Raw genomic sequence first — 20,047 nt, 5'->3', positions numbered from 1 at the left:
GAACCATGGCAGCAATGCCTGGGTTGCTTCCTGTAGTATGAAGCTCTCTGTTTCCTCTCTTTTTAAATTCTTACTATCATTATTACTGATTTCTTAATTTATGTAATTCTGGCTCGAGTTCCCATGAGCTCTTCTCCAACATTGTTCCAGTTTGTTCTGCAAGTACACATTAGGCAGCAAATTACAAAAGAACTGTTTCTAAATGGAGAGCATTTTGAACAAAAGAAGAAAACTGTAATTATTCCAATGAGGATTTGAGCAAGCCATCAAAATTAACAGTACTGCCTTTCCAAATGTGCCACTGTTTTGATTAGCTTATGTGCTTCTACAATCCCTGCCGTGGCAGCGACCGTAACTGAATGCCTGTAACCACAGGCAGAAACCTATTAGGGCCCATCCACAAAAAAGCAGCTATTTCAGTTTTCTTCTCATCAAAAACCTACAGTGCCGAAGTAATGCCAGCTAAGTGTTTGTTTCCAAGAGATTTTTATCTCTTTATACCATTCAAAATATTTTTTTATTTTTTTTTTGCAGAACGGTTTAAACTTGATCTATTAATGTTTATAAAAAGTGCATTCTTTAACACATTCTTTGAGCAGTGTCAGAAAACAACCCTTGAAGCAGAACAAACAACCCTAAATTTGCTGACCACTTGAGGGAGGTGGTGTGTTGTCTGGATGGTGGAATTGAAACCAGCGTTGTGACTAGCTTGCAGTAGAAACAGCTTATAAGTTGTTTATAAGCTTATAACGTTTTAAGTCTTTTGTAGGCAAAAGGGAATACTGGACTTCAGCAGTGGCTGCTTTTGCTCACAAAGACATTCCCCATGCAATCTATGATGATTCATTTGTGACTATCCCAGCTTTCTGAAGGGCACACTGTTTACAGAATAAAGAAAAATTAAGTCAGATCAAGTAAATGTCTTTGTTCTCACCAGAAACAAATTAGAAAAAGCTGGCAGCAGAAAATGTGAGATTTCAATAACTGTTCAACATATTTTTCAAAATAAGGATGTTTGCTGACTGGCCTGAACTCAAGTAAAATTATGAATGCAAAAGTTCTTCATTCCCCTGAATGAGTTATGTGCAATACTTGGAGGCCCGACCTTTTATCCCTTCCTCTGTCTCCCCTTCCATCCCACGGATGTTTGGCCTGGCAGAACTGCTGAGGTAAAGACAATATGAATGTGACATGACATTTTCCTATCTGAAGGGCTTGGAGGTGAGCCTAGAGTTCTGCAGAAATTAGGAACAGAAACATTTCAGAACCAGTGTCCGATGTGGGGTTTGGGCCTAGCTCCTCAGATAAAAATGAAAAAACCCAAAAAATCTACACAAAATGAGCAGCCCAGTGCCCTTTGGGGCACTGAGGAGCAGCAGAGTATGGAGGAATGGCAGAAGCCCTGCTCATTCTGAATGTCCTCACCAACAGTGGCTGGCCCAACGTCTTCTAAAGAAGGTATTCCAAACTCTAGAGTAAAAATCATCCTAGAAAATAGAGCTAGAGTGGACTGAGAAGTGGAGACACCAAAACTGGCTAAAGCAGAACAGCAGGTGTTATTTTCTGAGGAGAACAGAAGCTGCTGCATGTCTTTTCTTGTGTTTATAAGTACTAGCTTAGTGTTTGGCCTGTCCAGAGCAGGATGACGTGGCTGATTTATACTCAGCCAGCAGTGTTTTATAATCCCAGGGTCCTCTTCTGTCCTTATCCACCCAGCCAGTTTTTCCCCATCGAGCATCTAAGAAGCTGATTCCTCCTGGCCAAATGCAGAACTTTGTGTTCTTCCTTCTTGAATACCATCTTGGTTTTTTTCATGTAGCTTTAGTTTTCAGGATCATTTTCACATTTTCAGCATGTCTGAAGCTCCACCCTTCCTATTGTCTGCAGATTAAATAAGGACTTACTGTTTTCCATCACCTAGACTGTTCATGAAAATACACTCACTGAAGGAGATTTCCCCCAAACCCTGGTTAACAGGGACCAGCTTAAATTTAAACATATCCAATTGTTTTCATAAAGCTTTACGACTGCCTACTGTAACTCAAGATGTTCAGCATTTAATGTAAGCATTACAATTAGCTGAACTTTCTGAAATATATAACATCATCTCTTCAAGAAAAAGGGTGTTGCAAACATGGGTAAAGAACAAGTAAGTCCCTCTAACTGTGCATCCTGTTTTCTAATAAGGTGAACTGTCCCTTATAGATTATCAGGATTCCTACCTAAAATATGCTAATTTTAGAAATCTGTGCTCAGTAGTTTGAGCTCTGTGGAAGGTTTCTGTTTCCTTCTGTTTATCTGCCACTACTCTGGCCTCAAAAAGAGTTTGAATCTCAAAATAAAAATAACTGCATGAGTTTGCATATGATTAGGAAGCTGAAGTCATCTGGTAAGCAAGGGCTCTGAGTGACAATTTTGACACAAATAATGTTCAACCTCCGTATTAATAACAACATGCTGACAAAGTGTCAGAAACAATATCCTGTAGCTAAGTAAGTTACAATAGTCTTCTTTTCCTCACCAACAAAATAGATTTTATCCTACACACTTACATCATGTTGACTACTAATTTTGACAAAATCTCTGCTGTCCTACATTTAGCTGGAAGTATTTTAAGAAGCCACAAAGCCTCCCATTTATTATCCTCTTTTGCTTTTTCCCCCTGCATCTTGTCTACTTGAGTGATATTTTCTTCCATGTGAACTCATCTACCAGGGGCTTGTAGAAATCCCTTTTCCGTGTAAATCCAATCAACTATGACTGTTTCGAGTTCCTAAAATGTAATTCTGAAAGAAGGGCTTGTTATTTTCATATGAAGGAGACAAAAGTAAGTTAGATGACTGGCAGTGAAAAAAAAAACAAAACAAACCAAAATGCTTGATTATCTTCATACAAAAAACTCCAACAAAACAGGAGCTAATACAACTTTAAAAATATGCACAATATATATTACTTTTCAGATTTGATCAAGAATTAGGAAGAAGTTAAAAGAGGTGAAATACAATTAAGTAGCTTGTAAATGACAACTGCACATGCAGTATTTCCCAATGCACTGGGTTTTTTAGGAATCAGTTCTGATTTGTTGAATACAGCACTTCTTATTAACCCTTAATTGTTGTGTTTCTTTACTGTTGTAGCATTTCCAAGTGATCGCTACTTTTATTGCTGCTGAATTTATCTCTCAGGGATTTCTTGGGATTTGGTTCAGAAAACCAAAGTGTCTGACCTCACTAAGTACTTAAGAAACAACTACCTTTTATGTGGTAGGTCTAATGCTTAAATAATGCATCCCTTTAAGCAAAAAGATGTTGGAATGTGGAAGTCTTTTGGTAGATATTAATAGGGAACTGATGAAAATGTTTAGAATCCATTTTTTAGCGACATTATTTTTATTGCATTAAAACCAGGACAATATCAAAAGGTTGCACCTATGGAAGGTGAAGGCTTTAGGTGGCTTAGATCTTAATTGAAAAAAAACCACCAGCAAAACCACCTTAGTCAAGGAATTCTGTTATAAATATATCTGGGAGTGGCAATGTATTTTATTATCCCCTCTTTTGATTAGCTTGTTCCTTTATTGCTGGTGGTTAAAACAAAAGTTATATTCATATCTACCCAAGCAAGTAGAGGGAAAAGAGGCACAGCAAAAGACTTTAGCTGTGAGCCCCAGTGTGGGGAGATTGGTTAGGCCAAACACAGGCAGGAGCACAAGCTGTTAAAATGCACTGCAGTGCACACTCTGTTTTCAGAACTGATTGATGACATTTCCATATATAGTTAGGAGTAAGATATTGCTTTTGAAAATAGAATTAAAACTTTCCCTTTTTAGGAGCAAGAACCACTTTGGCAACACAACCATCCTCAAGTACATTAGTTCTTTTGGTCAAAACATTAACAGGGTACTTTGTTAACAAAATGTTCAGGTCATGATGAGTTCAAAGCATGAACTGTGAGGTTTTTTATGAGCTAAATATTTCCAAATACCACTCTAAGTTGAAAGTGCTGAAATTAGAGCTTTTCTCCTGTAAACAGGGTGTTGGTGAGCTGAGTATATGTTGTTTTTTTCAATTACTCAGCATAAGGTGATGGGTCTGCAACAACATATGTTCTTTGAGCTGAGACAGATGTCACCAGAAACATCTGGATGGTAGGAACACTTCAAGGAAAAGATTATAGAGATGCATTCACATTGCCACTTTCTGTCCCTCCTTCCAACTTGGCAAAAAATTGCCAGTTTTCCAAAATGAAAACTTTGAGCAACAACTTACTGTCTCAACTGTAGACATGAATCTGATAGTCTGACCCAGTTAGCAAAACAACAACTTTCCCCCTTGTATTTGTACTTCTTGATTCAGGTCTAGATTTGCAATGCCCAATTTGGACATGCCCAAATTCCCAGCAGGATGGGCTATTGGTAGGTGAAAGATCACCAGCTGAGTTGAAGGTGGGTAGTACTGGCTACCCCATGACATTCCCATGAAACATGACATATAATTTTTAATATTATTTTAATGTGGAAATTATTTCACTTTGTTGCCAATTTTTTTAGTAACACATGTTGCAGTATGGAGAAGTTAGATCATAATTAAAATTTGAACGACCTTTACAGGTTGGAGAGATGGGCAGAGAAAAACTGTCTGAAATTCAGCAAAGGGGAGGAATAACCCCATTCACCTGTCCCATTCACAGGCTGGGAACCAAACTGCTGGAAAGCAGCTCTGTGGAGAAGGACCTGGGGATCCTGGTGGACAAAAATCTGTCCATGATCCAGCACTGTTGCCATGTGGCCAAGAAAGTCAGTGCTGTCTGGGTGTGCATTAAGCAGAGCATTCCCAGCAAGTTGAGGGAGATGATCCTCCCGCTCTGCTCAGGCCTGGTGTGGCCACATCAGGAGTGCTGTGTGCAGTGCTGGCCTCCTCAACACAACAGAGACATGGAGCTGATGCAGCAGGTCCAGTGGAGGGCTACAAAGGGGATTAAGGGACTTGAGCATCTCTTATGGGAAAAAGGAGGCATCTGGGCCTATTCAGGCTCAGGGAGAGCCGACTGAGAGGAGACCTACACCAACAACCACAAGTGTCTCAAGGGAAGGTGTTAAGAATGTGGAGCCAGGCTCTTCTTGGTGGTGTCAAGCAACAGGAAAGGCAATGAGCAGAAACTCATGCACATGTAGTTCCACTTGAGTGTGAGGAAGAACTTCACTGAGCAGTAATTGAGCACTGGAACAAGTTGCCCACAGGTTGCCTGTGCTGTCTCCCTCACAGGAGATATGCAAGAACCATCTGGATGTAATCCTATGCTATGAGCTCTAGGATGACCCTGACTGAGCTGGACAGATGACCCACTGTGGTCCCTTCCAACCTGACACACTCTGAGATCCTGTGAAAGTTCGCATATTATCTACAGGAGGACAACATAGTCCTTATATAACTAAATCCACTGATTACTCCTCATAAGAGCACAAAGTGGCAGCAACACTGCAAGGTATCATTGTGATATAATTTTGAAAAGACATGGCTGAAAGCATCTGAATTTTGAATAGAGAGAAATAGAAATAAATGCAACATCCTAAGCTCTGCAAGCCAGGCTATCATCCATTCTGGACATTTCCAAACTCGCATGTGAATCTGTGTAAACTGTAGCTATCCAAAAACATTCCAGGTTTTGTTTTGTTGTGTGAAATGACTCAAACCATGGGGAATGCTTGCCCAAATGTTTTTATGCACATTTTTCTACAACATTGAATGAAGCATGACCGTGTTAATGTTGAATACCCCAGAACTGCTGCTTGCGTCCTGAAATGCTATATTATTATTTAAGTGCCTGTAATTTGCTTTGTACACAGGAGAAAATTGGGAGAAAAACTGTTGAAACAAATCTCATTGAATTAGAACTGAGTCATAGGTTTTGCCTGTCAGGCCATCAGTGGCTTCATAGCAGAAATTACAAGAGACTTCAGCCTCGTGGTCTTAATAGACAGGATCACAGGTTTGGAGATTATGATGGGTTTTGTCATAAATGGTGAAGGCGAAGATTGCATGACATAATTTGTGCAAGACAATGTTTTGAAGAATAAAATATGAAGTGGCAGTGCTGAGAGGAGAAGAGTTTTTTTAAATTAAATTCACTTTATTATATAATCTAGAGAGTTCTGTACCTAGTGTTTATTCTGCATTTAATCCACTATGTTTTAAGAATATATTGTTAGTAATATAAAAATCTGTTCATGTGACTCAAATGCAATAACACTGCAAAAATGAGCTGAAAATAAATGTTTTCCACAGCTTATTTGCCATCTCCTAACTTAAAAGTAGTATATAGGATTGAAAACTACAATAAATCAAGGCAGTGTCAAATACAAATTTCAATTTATTGTAAAAACTGTCACAGTGGTTAAAATGACCTAAAATTTGATCTAGCTTTAGTAAAAATATAATTCCAACCTGTCCTAATTCCTATGTACAAAATTAAGTATTTCATGGTGGATGTTATTTAATTTGAAAAAAACCCGATTGCGACATGGCATTCTAATTAAAAAAAAAAAAAAAACAACACAAAAAAAGCCTAGACAGAAGTGGGGGATCTGAGGAATCATTGGCAGAACCATGCACAATGGAAGTGCCCCCACAGATGGGAGGCTATTCTTTGGGGTCTCCATTTTTAACTACTACTTCAGTACACTGTTTTGAGAAATTAAAAAAGGCAACAGGGAAGAACTGCATTTGGAATATACACCTGAATATAGCCAGGGGCTCATCCCTTTAGCTCAGACAGGTACAGCTCCTCTCACAAGAGACGAAGCTGTAGCTACATATTTTAATCTATCTATCTATCTATCTATCTATCTATCTATCTATCTATCTATCTATCTATCTATCTATCTATCTATCTATTTCCATGCTGACACAGCCAAGATAGCAGTGGATGTGGTAGCTGGATATATGGGTCATGGCCAACCCACCACAGAGACACTGAGGAGAATTCCTGTGTCATTTAAAATCTACACTTGCCAGATGCAGGTGTCTCCTCTATCACTTAGCACTGAGGGGGAAATGTGATTGTCAACCTGTGGTAATATGGTGAACCAGAGGGATGAAATTATATGGATATGGTGGACCACTCTTTATACATTATTTATTTATAGAATTTATTTATTTATTTATTTATAGAATGAATGCTCAACATGGTTTCAGGATCTCAGGGATTCATTTCTGGTACTCCAGTTCTGGGTGAAAATTCTTGTATTGCAGTTTGGGGCAGCAGAATAGCTACTGAACATCATGCCACCATGCTAGCTCACAAATTAGGTCCTGAAAATCTGAGTCCAGTATTACAAGAATAAGTGAAGAGAAATGATGTAGTGAGATAACCTTAGCAATGACTACTGATGAACGATATATGAACTGGATAGACAATGTACTGGAGCAGTTGAGCAAAAAGTTCCTACTGCAATTCAAAAGGAATGTTAAAACTCTGTGTTACAATCAAGAATACATGCCTCCATATTAATGTATCTTAAAAACCTTTTTAAGAAGTTTTTAAGTACAGGTCTAATCTAATGAATTTATCATGCTTTAGAGTCCTTATTATCCCAGTTGCTTCAAAGCAGTTCAGGAAGAAACAGATGGAGTCTTTTCTTTCTCACACATTGGCCACAGAACACACATTCATGCTTTTTATGGAGTGTCACTACATCATTTTCACAGTAATTTGTGTAGGAAAATGCATTTGTACCGTAAATGAGAGATTTGCAAAACCTGTGACTTTTCATGAGGACTGATAGACTGAGATTAGAAATGCCATCAAAAGACTTTAGTTAATAACAGTATTTGATACTTGGTTTCCCAAGAGCTGCAAAGACTTGAGAAGAAGAAAACTTGACATGAAGAAACCAAAGAGCCCAGAACAGAGCAGACTTGTATAACTTCACACACCAAGTCCAGGACAGGCTGAGGAACAGAAATACAACCTTCTTGGATGCTGTGGCTCTTGTTCTACACAATCAGCAACTGAGAAACTGAGCAAAAACCAATTAAATAAAATGATTTTTTCCTTACTTCTCTAAGGGGAGCCATCAATGAACAGACCCAGTGCTCTGCAGGCCCATGCTGGCTCTCTGCCAGCCTTTGCAGAGACAGTGTATTTTTTCTTCAAAACCTTTTCCTGCAAAGCTCAGATTGTGGCTGTCAACATCTCCATCTATGGCATATCAAATATGAATTTTCAGCACATAAGGACTTCATTATGCACCACAGGCTTTGGTTTTCCACTCCCTGTGTCCTTGACCTCCTTGGCGGTAGCTGAAGTTCAGACTGGATCTGTCACTGGCAGGATCACCTGGGCCGGAAAGGCAGAGGCAGGATTTCAACACACTCACTGTGTGTTCACCACCCCTCCAGGCCTGCTCCCCACCAGAGGGACAGGGCTTTACTACCCATAGCAGTGGCTCAGCTCCTGCCTCCAGCTCCACCAAGGTTATGGCCAGTAAGAGACAAGAGGAAATAAAACAAAGAGGAGACACCCTCCTCTGACAAAAGGGCCTCTCACAATGAATGGATTCTCTTTCAAAGCAGATAAGAAAAAAAACAAGAGGAGTTTTGTTATCAGTCAGCTCAGCTTGGAGGGATGGAGAATTAAAGCAACTTTTGAAACGACATTGTGAGGCAGGAGGCAGAGCTCATGGGGACACTTCTAGCACAGCTTGCACTCTTCTCCTCATGATGACATTGATTGGAGGTGCCTTGATGTACAAAGGCTACATGGTGTCTGCCTGACTGCAGCATTGTTTGGCAGCAGCGGTGGGTAGAGGTGTGAAGCGTTCTCGGGAGAAAGGTGCAGCTTGCCCCTCATTGCGTCACCAAGTTGAATGTCTGATTTCCAGGTCATCCTGTGTGTGGAGCTTGGTGTCCCCAGTTCTCACCTGAGAAACAGACAATCTATTTCTGCTCCTTTCCCCCATTCCCTGTGCATCTGGGTTTCTGTCAGAATTGAAGAAAATCTTCCTAACAGAAATATCCAAACCTGTCTCCAAGCTGTGGACTGGAAGGCTGCATTCCTCTATCTGCTGGGATTTTCCTTTTCTTTCCATGAGCTAACAGCTAAATCCCCCAGCAAGGCATGAATAAACAAAACTAGGAAGGATTAGGATGTACTATTTAGCGAATCATGACTAACACAGCCCTGTCTTGCTTCCTCTGAAAGCGTGCCACAAAAGTTCAACAAATATTATTGTGAAATGAACCACAAAGTCTTTACACACTTTAGAAATGGCATCTTCACCCATTTTCTCTGGCAAAAACCAAATGGATTTAGTTTCTAGTTGATGGGAAGATCTCTAAATTTAAAACACTTGATAATTGACAGAAGACTGGAGTTTTTCAATTCTTTTCCTTCCCTCCTACACCCTTCCTGTACAGCAAATATAATTTAGCAGAAGATTCCAAAAGTCAGAGGGTTTTAATCAAGATGAGAGGCTACTTGCCTTGCCTTTTGCTAAGAAAACACTTAGCAGTAACTCCTTCTGTGAATTGTTTCAAAATATCAGGACACACCCCTCTTGCACACATAATTGTTGTAGATGTCAGGGGAAATGGAGCATTTTTAACGAGGTGTTCTCTGGTGCACAAAAATAGGAAAAGGAGAAACACTTTTTGTAATGTGGCCTGTGGTATTATGACTGCTGGTATATGCGTGCCTGTATGTGTATGATGCTCTTCTTAAACACAGACACGTGTATAGTTTTGAGATGTTGGCCATAAACAGGTTTGTTCTAAAAATTAATTGTCTTAGTCACTAGCCTCAGGATAGATTAAAAAACCCATTTCCAAAAGAGTGCAGATAAAATGCTGGAAGATGAGGACAGGCTGCAGTTCTAAAATTGCTGATTGCAGTATTGCTTGAAAATATTTGTTATAGTACTTTTAAAAAACCCAAATCCCCTGGGCAATACAGATAGATCCTTACCCATGTACATAAATTAAATTAAGACAGAAGGAAAGAAAGAGCAATCATACCTGGTGTTGCTGCAAATCCAATTCTTTTTAGTAATGAGGGTGCTATTATTCCATTCCTCTGGCAGCTATTGGTAATTTTGAGCTCCATGAAAATCAATCACAGGTTTTTAGCATTTTAGAAACTATGTCTGTGAGTGTCATGGTCTTTTAATACTGGGGAAAAGGCCTAGGAATTTTGGGTTTGCTCAGATATTGCCTACACTTCAGATGAGTATTTTTCTTTCACACATGGGATCAATTCCTTTGTGCTAACAAGGATCCACCCACTCCCACTCCTTGTTTCCTGGCTTAGTATGTACCTCAAATCCTCACATGCGGTTCCTCATGCCTGCAAGAACCAGATTTTGTACAAGATAATCTTGAAGGATGGGGAGGGAAATGTGAGAAACTAGTGCTAAAAGTGGTGTAGAATAGAAGTTCTGGTTAAACCACTCATTCTCACTGGAGCTTTAACTCTTCCAAACGTGAGAGCCTTACTCCAGACTTTAGTTTCTTCTGGGTTTGGAGGAGAGTTGTTGCCCTTTCTTTCCACAAAAGGTATACAGTAACTACCTTCAAGCTCCATTCAACAGTAGCCCTTTTGCTATGCTAAGAAAAATTATTCCCTGTTCACAGCTCAAGAGAACCAGGGGGCTTTTTTGTTCTGATGACTCTGTTTTAAATGAAAACACAATAAAAGACTGAAACAGATGGCAATTTATTTGTCTCTAAAGTTTGCATGTGTGTTCCACGCCATGACATTTTTATAAGACTTTAAAGATTCCTCTTTTTTCTGTCATCAGTAATCTGAAATTTCTTTTTTCCAATAAAATGAATCTGCTTGACTCTTAGTGATGTTTCAGTCTCAGAAGATAGCTGCCCTTTCTTCATAGCTTTGCTGTGCCAACACAGTTGCTGTCTCTGGATGTTTTTTAGGACTGCTGCACTCTTTGATATTCAAGTGTTAGACCTACCTGCATGCAGCACCCAGCATGGATTCATACAGTGGCTTAATGAAGCTTCCATCTTCAGCTCTATTGCTTGTGCCTGGAAAACCGGGCAGACACTGCTGGAAAGCTCTTTGCATACTGACTCGTTTAAAGAAATATTTAATATTTGAGCTTGACTTTCACCAAAAAAAAGCAGTTCTGAGTCTTCCTTACTAAATAAAATCTTTCCATGTGGCTACCAAGTCTAGATTTTTATTACAGTTTCCACAGTTTCCTCTATATAGAAGTGAGATTTATTGATCTATACTTCCCCAAATCACTCCTGATGGCTTAAAAATGGTATCACATTTGTTGCTTTCTGTTTCTTTGGGAAAGGGATTGATTTTAAGTGACAGATTACACATAACATTTTCACATTGGCATGTGTGTTCTTTCAGAAAACCCGTGTGAACACCATCTGGTCCTTCTGATTTCCTGCTCCTCATATTATAAATTTTACTCAAAAATCTCTTCTGACACTGCAATTTAAAACAACCCATTAGATTCAGCCCTCTGTAAAGAAAAGCTGAGGGGGAAACCTTTCTTACTAAGTAAAGATTTCATTAAGTTTTTCTTTAATAATCTTATCTTTCTGGAAAACTTCTTTTACAGCTGAATCTGTCGACTCTACAGACTCTTTGCCACGCTTCTTGCTTTTGATGAATTTGAAACCTTGTTAAGTTTTTATTTCATTCCTTCCTCTATTTCATAAGAATTCCTCCTGTTTTGAAAGCTCCCATGAAACTTTAGAGCTTATGTTAAGTATGCAGCAAAACATTGCATTTATGACAAGAAAAGCTAAAAAAAGACATGACCAAAAAAAGGAGAGAATATGCTAATGCCTTCTCTTCAAGTCTAACTCAGTAGATTTTTTTAAAAATCAGTGTTATTTACGTACCAATAACATATAATACAAGTAACATATAATAACTCTACTGAGAAACTGCTAAAAATATTGATTTTTCACAAATAAAAAAATAGTATTATTTGTTCTCCTCTTGGCTAACAAAACCAAGGGATTACAGATATCACTGTGTGTCATGCTTCATAAATGAAAATGTTCCTTTCCATATGCACTGCACATTACATTAGTTTTGCAATTCATATATGAACTTTCTAGCTTGGCATTAGATCACATATACACTCAGACACACAGGCAGAAAGCTCAAATATAAATACACAGCTCTGCCCCTTTCCAAATGCAAATGCTGAAGGCTCTTCCAGCATCCATTGCAGCCAGTTCCAAAAGTACGTGTTCTAGTTCACGGAGCTCAATTTGTCATCAAGGAAAATACTGGAGACTGTCATGGATGAGTGCTGTTATGGGAAGCTAATCTGACTTGGACAGGACAGAAACTGAATATTAGCTTTTTGGTGAGAGGGAAGAAAGAAAACATGCAGTTTATGTTGTTCCATGCAAGATCTTCCCCATTAAATCTGCTTTATCACGGATGTACCTCTAGACCAAAAGGATGAACTGCCAGGAACTCTATTTGGAGGCCACATCCAGGCTCACAGAAGGAGCTGGATCACAGCAGCTGTATACACAGACAGAGATTTATGAACCCTCGCCTCTGGTTTTATTGATTTAGCAGGTTTAGAGCAGCTCTGACAATGTTACTGGCTGGAGTTCACATTTCCATCTTGTTTTGCAGCCTATAGCCAGTGGTTATAGGTTACATCTAGACTTTCTGACAAAGGAGATACCAGCCAGAACATTACATGGCAACCATCAATTTAAATATCAATCACTCATTGTTGAATGAGTTGCTCCCATAGGACTTAGGGATCAATTACAAAAGCAGTTAAAATGGGGCTGCCTATTTACTTCCTACACTTTCTCAGACCATGAAGTTAAAAACAGCATCATGCCTTACACCTCTGTGCCCTGCTCCAGCACTGTGCTCCCCTCACAGCAAGAGCTGGTGTTACTTAAACACATTTTCTATGGACATTTGGAATTGGTCCTTTTCAGCTGCAAAATTACATTACACACACAATACACACACACACACACACATACACAAAAACTCCTGGATACTCAGGTCTTTCAATTATGTCTATGCTGAAAAATAGTTCCTGGATTTAACAAGGGGCAATGTGTATATTATAGAATCTAAATATTCTCTCAGTGGTACCTCCAGGTATCTCACTATGAAGTGAGCTTTCCTATCACATAAGGCTGTTATCAGCTTTTGGCATAGAACTGGCTGTTCTTCTGCTAATATCAAAGACTGCTGTAGGGAGACCCACAAAGATGTCTCAGCCATAGTGTTTGAGTATTTAATTTCAGTTTTCCAAAAGCAGAAATGATGTGTGAGATGCCTACATTTCACCAATTCCACCCCCTCTGCCATCATTCTCCATTTCCTTCTTTCACTCCAAACAGCCATAAATGAAACAATCCCTTCCTGGTGCAACACAAACCTTTTTTCTACCCTGGCCTTTCATATCTTATCCATCTAATCCCTCTCTGAGACAGATGTTGGAACAGAGCATTCCTTCATGAATGTTCCCCAGACAGAAGATAGATCTGCAAAGAAGATCACAAGGTAAAGCAAATTTTTTCATATTATATTTCATCTCTGGAAAAACGTATTTTTGCATGACAATGGCCCAGCATTACTTTTGCATTCTGAGACAAATTTATTGGTAGAATAAAGAAGTTATGATTTTTTGCTTGCAGAAGTTAAAGTGTTAGGAAGAAAGTTGAAAACAAACACAAAAGAAGCCAGCTAATATTGAACTAGTTATCTATTATAAGCTCTAAACATTTCTAGTAGTCTCCTTGTTGAAGATAAAGTCCTTGCAGTAAAGGACTGAAAAGATGTCCTATGTTTTCCCCAAGATTTAAATTGACCTATGCTCAACAAAATAACATGGATTTGAACCCTACTTACCAGGACGGTCCAGGTCTGTTTCAAAAATCCTTTCTTTCCAATATTTATATCTATATTTTCAGTATTTATATGTATTACAACTATTTGTGTTATTTAGAGATTGTATAAATAATGATTTAAGGTTTTCTCCTGGCCCATTGATAAAAACTGTTTACATTACAGGGCCATGAACTGATTTCTGTGACCAGGGACAGCTCTTGCTATTTCTGCAGCAAGTGAAATAAATTTTGCTGCGCATTTATGCATATTCACAGGAATTCAGACCCAGGAAATGAGTTTGTTTTCTATGCTGTAATACAGTAATGAAGATGCAAATCAATTAAAAGGTGACTTTTACATTTAGAGGTGACCTAAGAAGAGTGATCTTTTCAAAATTTTTAACAATAATAAAAAATGTAATGTACTATAGGAAGAAGAGGCTTAGGAGAAGGCAGTCTAGTAGTCACCCCAAGCACTTAGAATTCATGTGTGAAACTCAAAAGCCTCATTTCTACATTTATTTTAATGTGTCATAAACATACTTCATTCTCCAAAACAAAATCACTTGACTAGGGTCTTGGAGAAGAATGAATTAAAAAAAAATCTAAACCCCTGTTTATTTAACTTTGTTAACTAAATCTATTTGTCTTACAAATTTTTAACAACTATTTCAGGGCAATGTACTCTGAAAAGATGAAGCCCACAGACATTCACATTGTGAAAGGGGTATGAACATGTAAATGCTGAACAATTATATCCCTTTTTTCCTTTCTGTTATCCTATGTAGCTGTGTAGTCTGGCCCTGTAATATACCAGCTTTTCTGAGACATCTGAACCCTCAACTCCCTTTCATTGCTTCCAGCTTTGAAATTTCACTTGAAGTCTATTATCCAGTAATTAGTGCATTCAACTCGACCTGTATGCTTCCTATGCTGTAGTGCCTTGAACAAAAAAAGTTCCATGGTACTAAATCAGATATCTCACCATGGAAATTATTTTAACCCTATAAATTTTATCAAAAAACCCCAAAACTTTATTTTTAAAAGTTTTTTGAGATAGGCTTATGGGAAAAGGCTATGCAATAAGAATTCCTTTGTCAGGTCTTCATTTTTCTTAGGACCAAAGGTAGCTTGCCAGGCCAGCAGATACTTCATCACCTTGTTTACCCTTTTGAGTAAGCCCATCAGATGGCACTGTTGCACAGAATCTTGTAAATGCTCTCTCAGCCCATTTGAGCAAAATTTTAGCCCTGTAAGAAAAGGGTTTTGTTGATTCTTTTTTCCCCCAGATCTGTGGTCCCAATGGGATCCATAAGATGTAGTCACTGCTATTTCTGTTGGACTGTTTGCCACAGAAAGTCTTTCACCATATAGAGCTATCTGACCTTGAGAACTGGACGTAGGCATCTGAATAGCAGTCCTTGAAAGGAAAGAAATTCTTGGAGTGGTATGTAGGTGTGTTATAAACCTAGCTGCATTAAGACAGGATTGTGATACCATAGATAACAGTGGCAAGGTTGCAAAGCCATTTTGAGAAGGAAAGTAATTTTCTCTCTCATCACTTCTTCCACTCTTATATGCCATGTCAGTGGATCTCTGCCACAAAGGTGGGCCAGTCTGTTCTTTCCAGCCTTTGGGGATACAGCCTCCCAGGATCAAGGAGGGGGTCAGAGTCTTCATTCAGGACAAACATGGAATATTTGATGTAAGAATCATGGAATGAAACAGCAAGGTGCAGCTCAAGAAAAAGTATGGTTTATTCTTTGTGCTTTCAGCCTTTCCTTTGTCTGCTTTAAACCAACTGGCATCACACATAGGTTCATTTCTTATGTGTTCTTTGTGCTAGCTTTGGTAATTAAGGGAAGGGGCATTAAAATTGATTAAAAAGTCCTGTATTAGCCACTGAGGAACCCATGTAGAGCTGTATCTTTGCCTATGCTGTTCAGAAATTTTATTATGTTAGAAATCCAGCAGCAGGTTAGTAAACAACCAAATGACCAGAGCAGTTCTACTACCTGCCAGCAAGATCTTCTTAGGCTGCCTGTTCTTGGTTTGTTCACCTTATGAAAGCAAACAGGCTTGAAATGTAACTAACAAAGATTGCAAATGTCCCACAATTTTAGTTCCTTCCCAAATGTAGTATCATATTGTTATGATTATAATAGAACATTCTCTGTGGTAGATATTCATCATCTCAAGAAAAATCCCAATCATTCAGGACCCTAAAATAAAACTGAGGAAATGATGTGTGTGTATGCACGTGCACTGTGAGTATATAGATCATCTTTTGCCTGAACATTGTATTTTAATATAGCCAGTATTTATTAATCCAATCAGAAGATCAGAGGTTCAATTCTCTTTCTTATTTATTCCCAGGAAAAATGCTGAGCTAGTTGGAGAAACCACAAAAAATAACCTATACAGAAATGATTTATTCAGTCACAGGAGACTTCAGCATTCTTTAAGTGAAGCCTTCAACTAGTTTTGATGATGAATGAGAGAGCTTAAAGTTGAAAATACTGGGTCAGTTCTTCAGCAAGCAGAGTAAGTGCAATTATATGAACATAAACTGAGAAAGAGCTGCTTTGCAGAATATATGACATACATAAAAATAGGCTTAATTGAGTGCAGTGGGTCAGACAGTAATATTACCATGGGTTTAGATAAAACAGCAGTCAGGCTCCTCCTAGTTAGACTTGCTTTAGTCTGACTTTAACTATTGCCTTCATCCATTTGTTTCAAATGAATCAATTCTGGTTTACACCAGTGTGGCAGGAGGAACAGGTTCCTTGCTGTGGCCAAACACTTCAGCAGTGAACTCAGTGATGGATCACAGAGTTATTCTTAAGCAAGAAAACATTTATAAACCATTTGTGGCCCATTTGTTTTGTCTGTAATCTTGAATTTAAATTAATTCCATGCTCCTTTGTGAAACACTCCTTGACCAGGAAGAGAAGTTTGAACTTTAAAATGATCCCATAACTATCCAGTTCTGCATGGGAATTGTATTACTTGTAGCTGGAGGAAAATGACTTGCTGTATCTAATTCACTTTTTTTCCCCCCTGAGTTGAATAAGGATCTTTCCATGTTGCCACTTTCACAGGTCAGTGTGCTCTTCTTTCATGATACCTTCTTTGCAACAGAGCCAGGCTCTGAGAAGACCCCTTGGAAATGTCAATGTGTCCTGTCACATGCTTTATGGGGAAGGAGGAACGCCAGCGTGACTGACGGAGGGTTTGTGTCCTAATGTAAAGGAACAGGCTTCCTGCAAAAGGGAACAGAGCAACGGGCTTTCTTTTTCTGTATGTGGTCTGTTAGGAAAGGTTGGTTACAGTCCCACAGTAAACCTGGATCACCCTCTTCCCACCAGCCCTCAAGAGCCCTCAAATCTCAAAACTGTGAATGCAGCAAATGAGTCACCACACATGAGTTAATGTTTCAGCAGTCTCGCAGACAGGCCCACAAGGATGTGAGGCACAACTCAGCCTCCTCGTAGTGCTCAGCTGAGCCCATGGTGTCCTGGCCCCGGTACCAGCCATTTTAAACTGACTGTGACCTGAAGATACGAGGTGCTCATTAGAGGCCCTAGTAGCCTAATATCATCAGTAGATTGAACCAAGCTGTTCTAGTCTTTGCCAGCATAAACATTAATAAAAGGGACCATGTCAATAAAACTTCCCAAGATGAACCCATAGAATGAGGCACTTATAGACTATTATAAACAATTTGCCCTTTGGTGGTTGTCTGTTATCAGGCCCAGTCAAAGCCTTGATAAGCCTTGCCTCTTTAGGAATCATTAATTTCCTTGGAAATTTAAACAGCTGTCACTTGTGATACTCTTCAGGTGTACATGTGGGAAAGATTAGCCAGTGTTTATAATCCAATCTGTTCATTAAGTGCCTGCCCATGTGGAACCTCCTTCATGAGCGAGGAGTCCGGCCTGCTAAGCTCCCACAGATAATTGGAGGCGGCCATGAATTATGTGAATGAGCTGTCGACAACAGGGATCATGAGGCCTTACTGGTATCCGCTGGTCTCAGGACAACTTTTAATGATTCTCTGCAAACAAGATCTGGCCTCTCTGGGCCCATGTACTCCCCATTAACGAAGAGAGCCAGGCTGATGGCTTGGGCTTTCTGCTTGGGTTTCTGTCCTTCCGGCTTGCTCCTGCTCTCTGAGATGGCATCTTTCCACAGCACAAGGAAATCACTCCTCTTGGAATCAGGGCCATATGTGGTCACCAACGGGCCTTAGTGGCCCCAGCTGGCCTCACTCAGGATGTTCACCCACGTTTCCTCTGTCCAGGGGCTCTCTGTACAGTCATGAATCAGCACTCTGTCCTGTCCTGAGCTAGGTGTGACTATCTCCAGCCCTGCCTCCACAATGGACCTTGGTCCTACTCTGTAGCTAGCTGGAGTCACCCAGTCACATGTTGCAGTATATCTCCAACTCTGTCTGCAGCTTCTTCTCCTTCTGCTCCTTACTGGAGCCCCTGGGTGGGCCCTGGCCCTGGTTTATGCCTTATGTTAGGGGCTGTGCTACGGACCCTGTGGTATCGTGCCCTGTTAGTGAGGGTATGATCTGTGCTGGAGCTGCCCTTGGCTGTTGATTTGTCTGATTTGTCATTATCATTGACTCCATGATACAACCCTGTTCTTGCTGCTGTCTGGTTGTAATTCCATGATAAGACACAAGCTTCAGGCTTTGTCCATGCTGCTTCAATGCAAGGACTCTTTCTTCCTTGGGAGACAAGAGATGAGCATCCCCTGGGTCACACTCCAGTACTGAAAATGCTTCTGAAGCTGCTGGTTCTATTGCCATGGTCGCAGTCAAGGGGATGGGTGTCACTGGGCACCAGTGTTTTGTAAAACAGTGCCATAACTCAGGGAGTCAGGGACTTGCACAACCATGCCCTTAAGAACACAAATACTTTTAAACACCTACTTATTTCCATTCTTGCTCATTGTGCAATCCCACTTGGGCAGCCAGATCAGATATCATCACAATAGCTGGCATATGACCATTTAGCATGAGATCAGTGTTTCAAATGGCACATGGTTTTGCTAAAGACATGGGGAGCAGCTGGCAAAATACAACCTCTCCCTCTGAAGCTACTGAGAATGGAAGCTGCTAAATGCTTTGCAGAGGATGCAAGTAATTTTCTAATTATTCTAAAAAGATCATTTTCATTTTTTCATTCGCTGCCCCTAACCCTTTCTTGAAGTTCCTAACAGTCAGCTTGAATACAATTCTTCTCATTTTCCTTCTCTTTCACTGCTTATCTTTAAACCATTGCAATCATAATGAAAAGAGAGACTGTATCTCATTTCAGGGTCCACCCAAGCCTGGTTTAGGCAGCCTGCAAGAACTGCTGGGCCTTCAGCCAAGGTTTCTCATCTAGGCCAGGGTGGAAGGTTTGGGTTTCCAGTGAGAGTTTTTGAAGGGATGGGTGGAGGTTCATGTCAATACTTCTAAAAGTCATGCTCTGGCTTTGAAGCACTTTTCTGGAGATAAACAGATCCTGCATATACCACACATTGATTCTGGAATTTGTGCTACTTTCTGACCTCCTTGACTAAGGATGATTTAGATCCTCATATTTGATATTCAGATGGGCTCCCTTCTTATAGCAAAAGTCTGCTCTTACCCATCACATAGACCAGCACCATAAGTCTGCAAACTCTAAAAGCATGTCAAGTATTAGACTGGCTCAGAAATGCTCAGTTGGAATGAATTATTTTATTATTTTCTCTGATGTTCATATATTGAGGTAAATAAGTTTGTAATTGAAAAATGAAACAATGGACTCTGGGGTCTATCTTTGAAGGGCAGCCTTGGTTCTCTATGTCATTACACTGATTGATTCCAAACAATGGTTAGGTATTATGTTTTAGAGCAAGGACAGGATTTGACTCAAGAACAAATGAGTGAATAAGGCAGACCACATATTGGACAACATTAGGAGCAGCATGCTGGTTAATTGCAGAAAGCTCGAATCAAACTTTACTTGATGCTTGGGAGGCCATACCCAGGATACAGCACCTCATTTTAGCCCCAGTTCATGGAGGAGAAACTGGAGAGAGACTAGAGGGGCTACCAAACAGGTTAGGAGCCCAGAACATATCACCTCTGAGGAGAGACTGAGTGAGCTGGACTTGTTTCTTCCTGACAAAGAGAAACCTAAAGG

This window comes from Molothrus aeneus, chromosome 3, assembly GCF_037042795.1.
Source record: "Molothrus aeneus isolate 106 chromosome 3, BPBGC_Maene_1.0, whole genome shotgun sequence".
Lineage (NCBI taxonomy): Eukaryota > Metazoa > Chordata > Aves > Passeriformes > Icteridae > Molothrus > Molothrus aeneus.
This window is presented reverse-complemented; position numbering follows the sequence as displayed.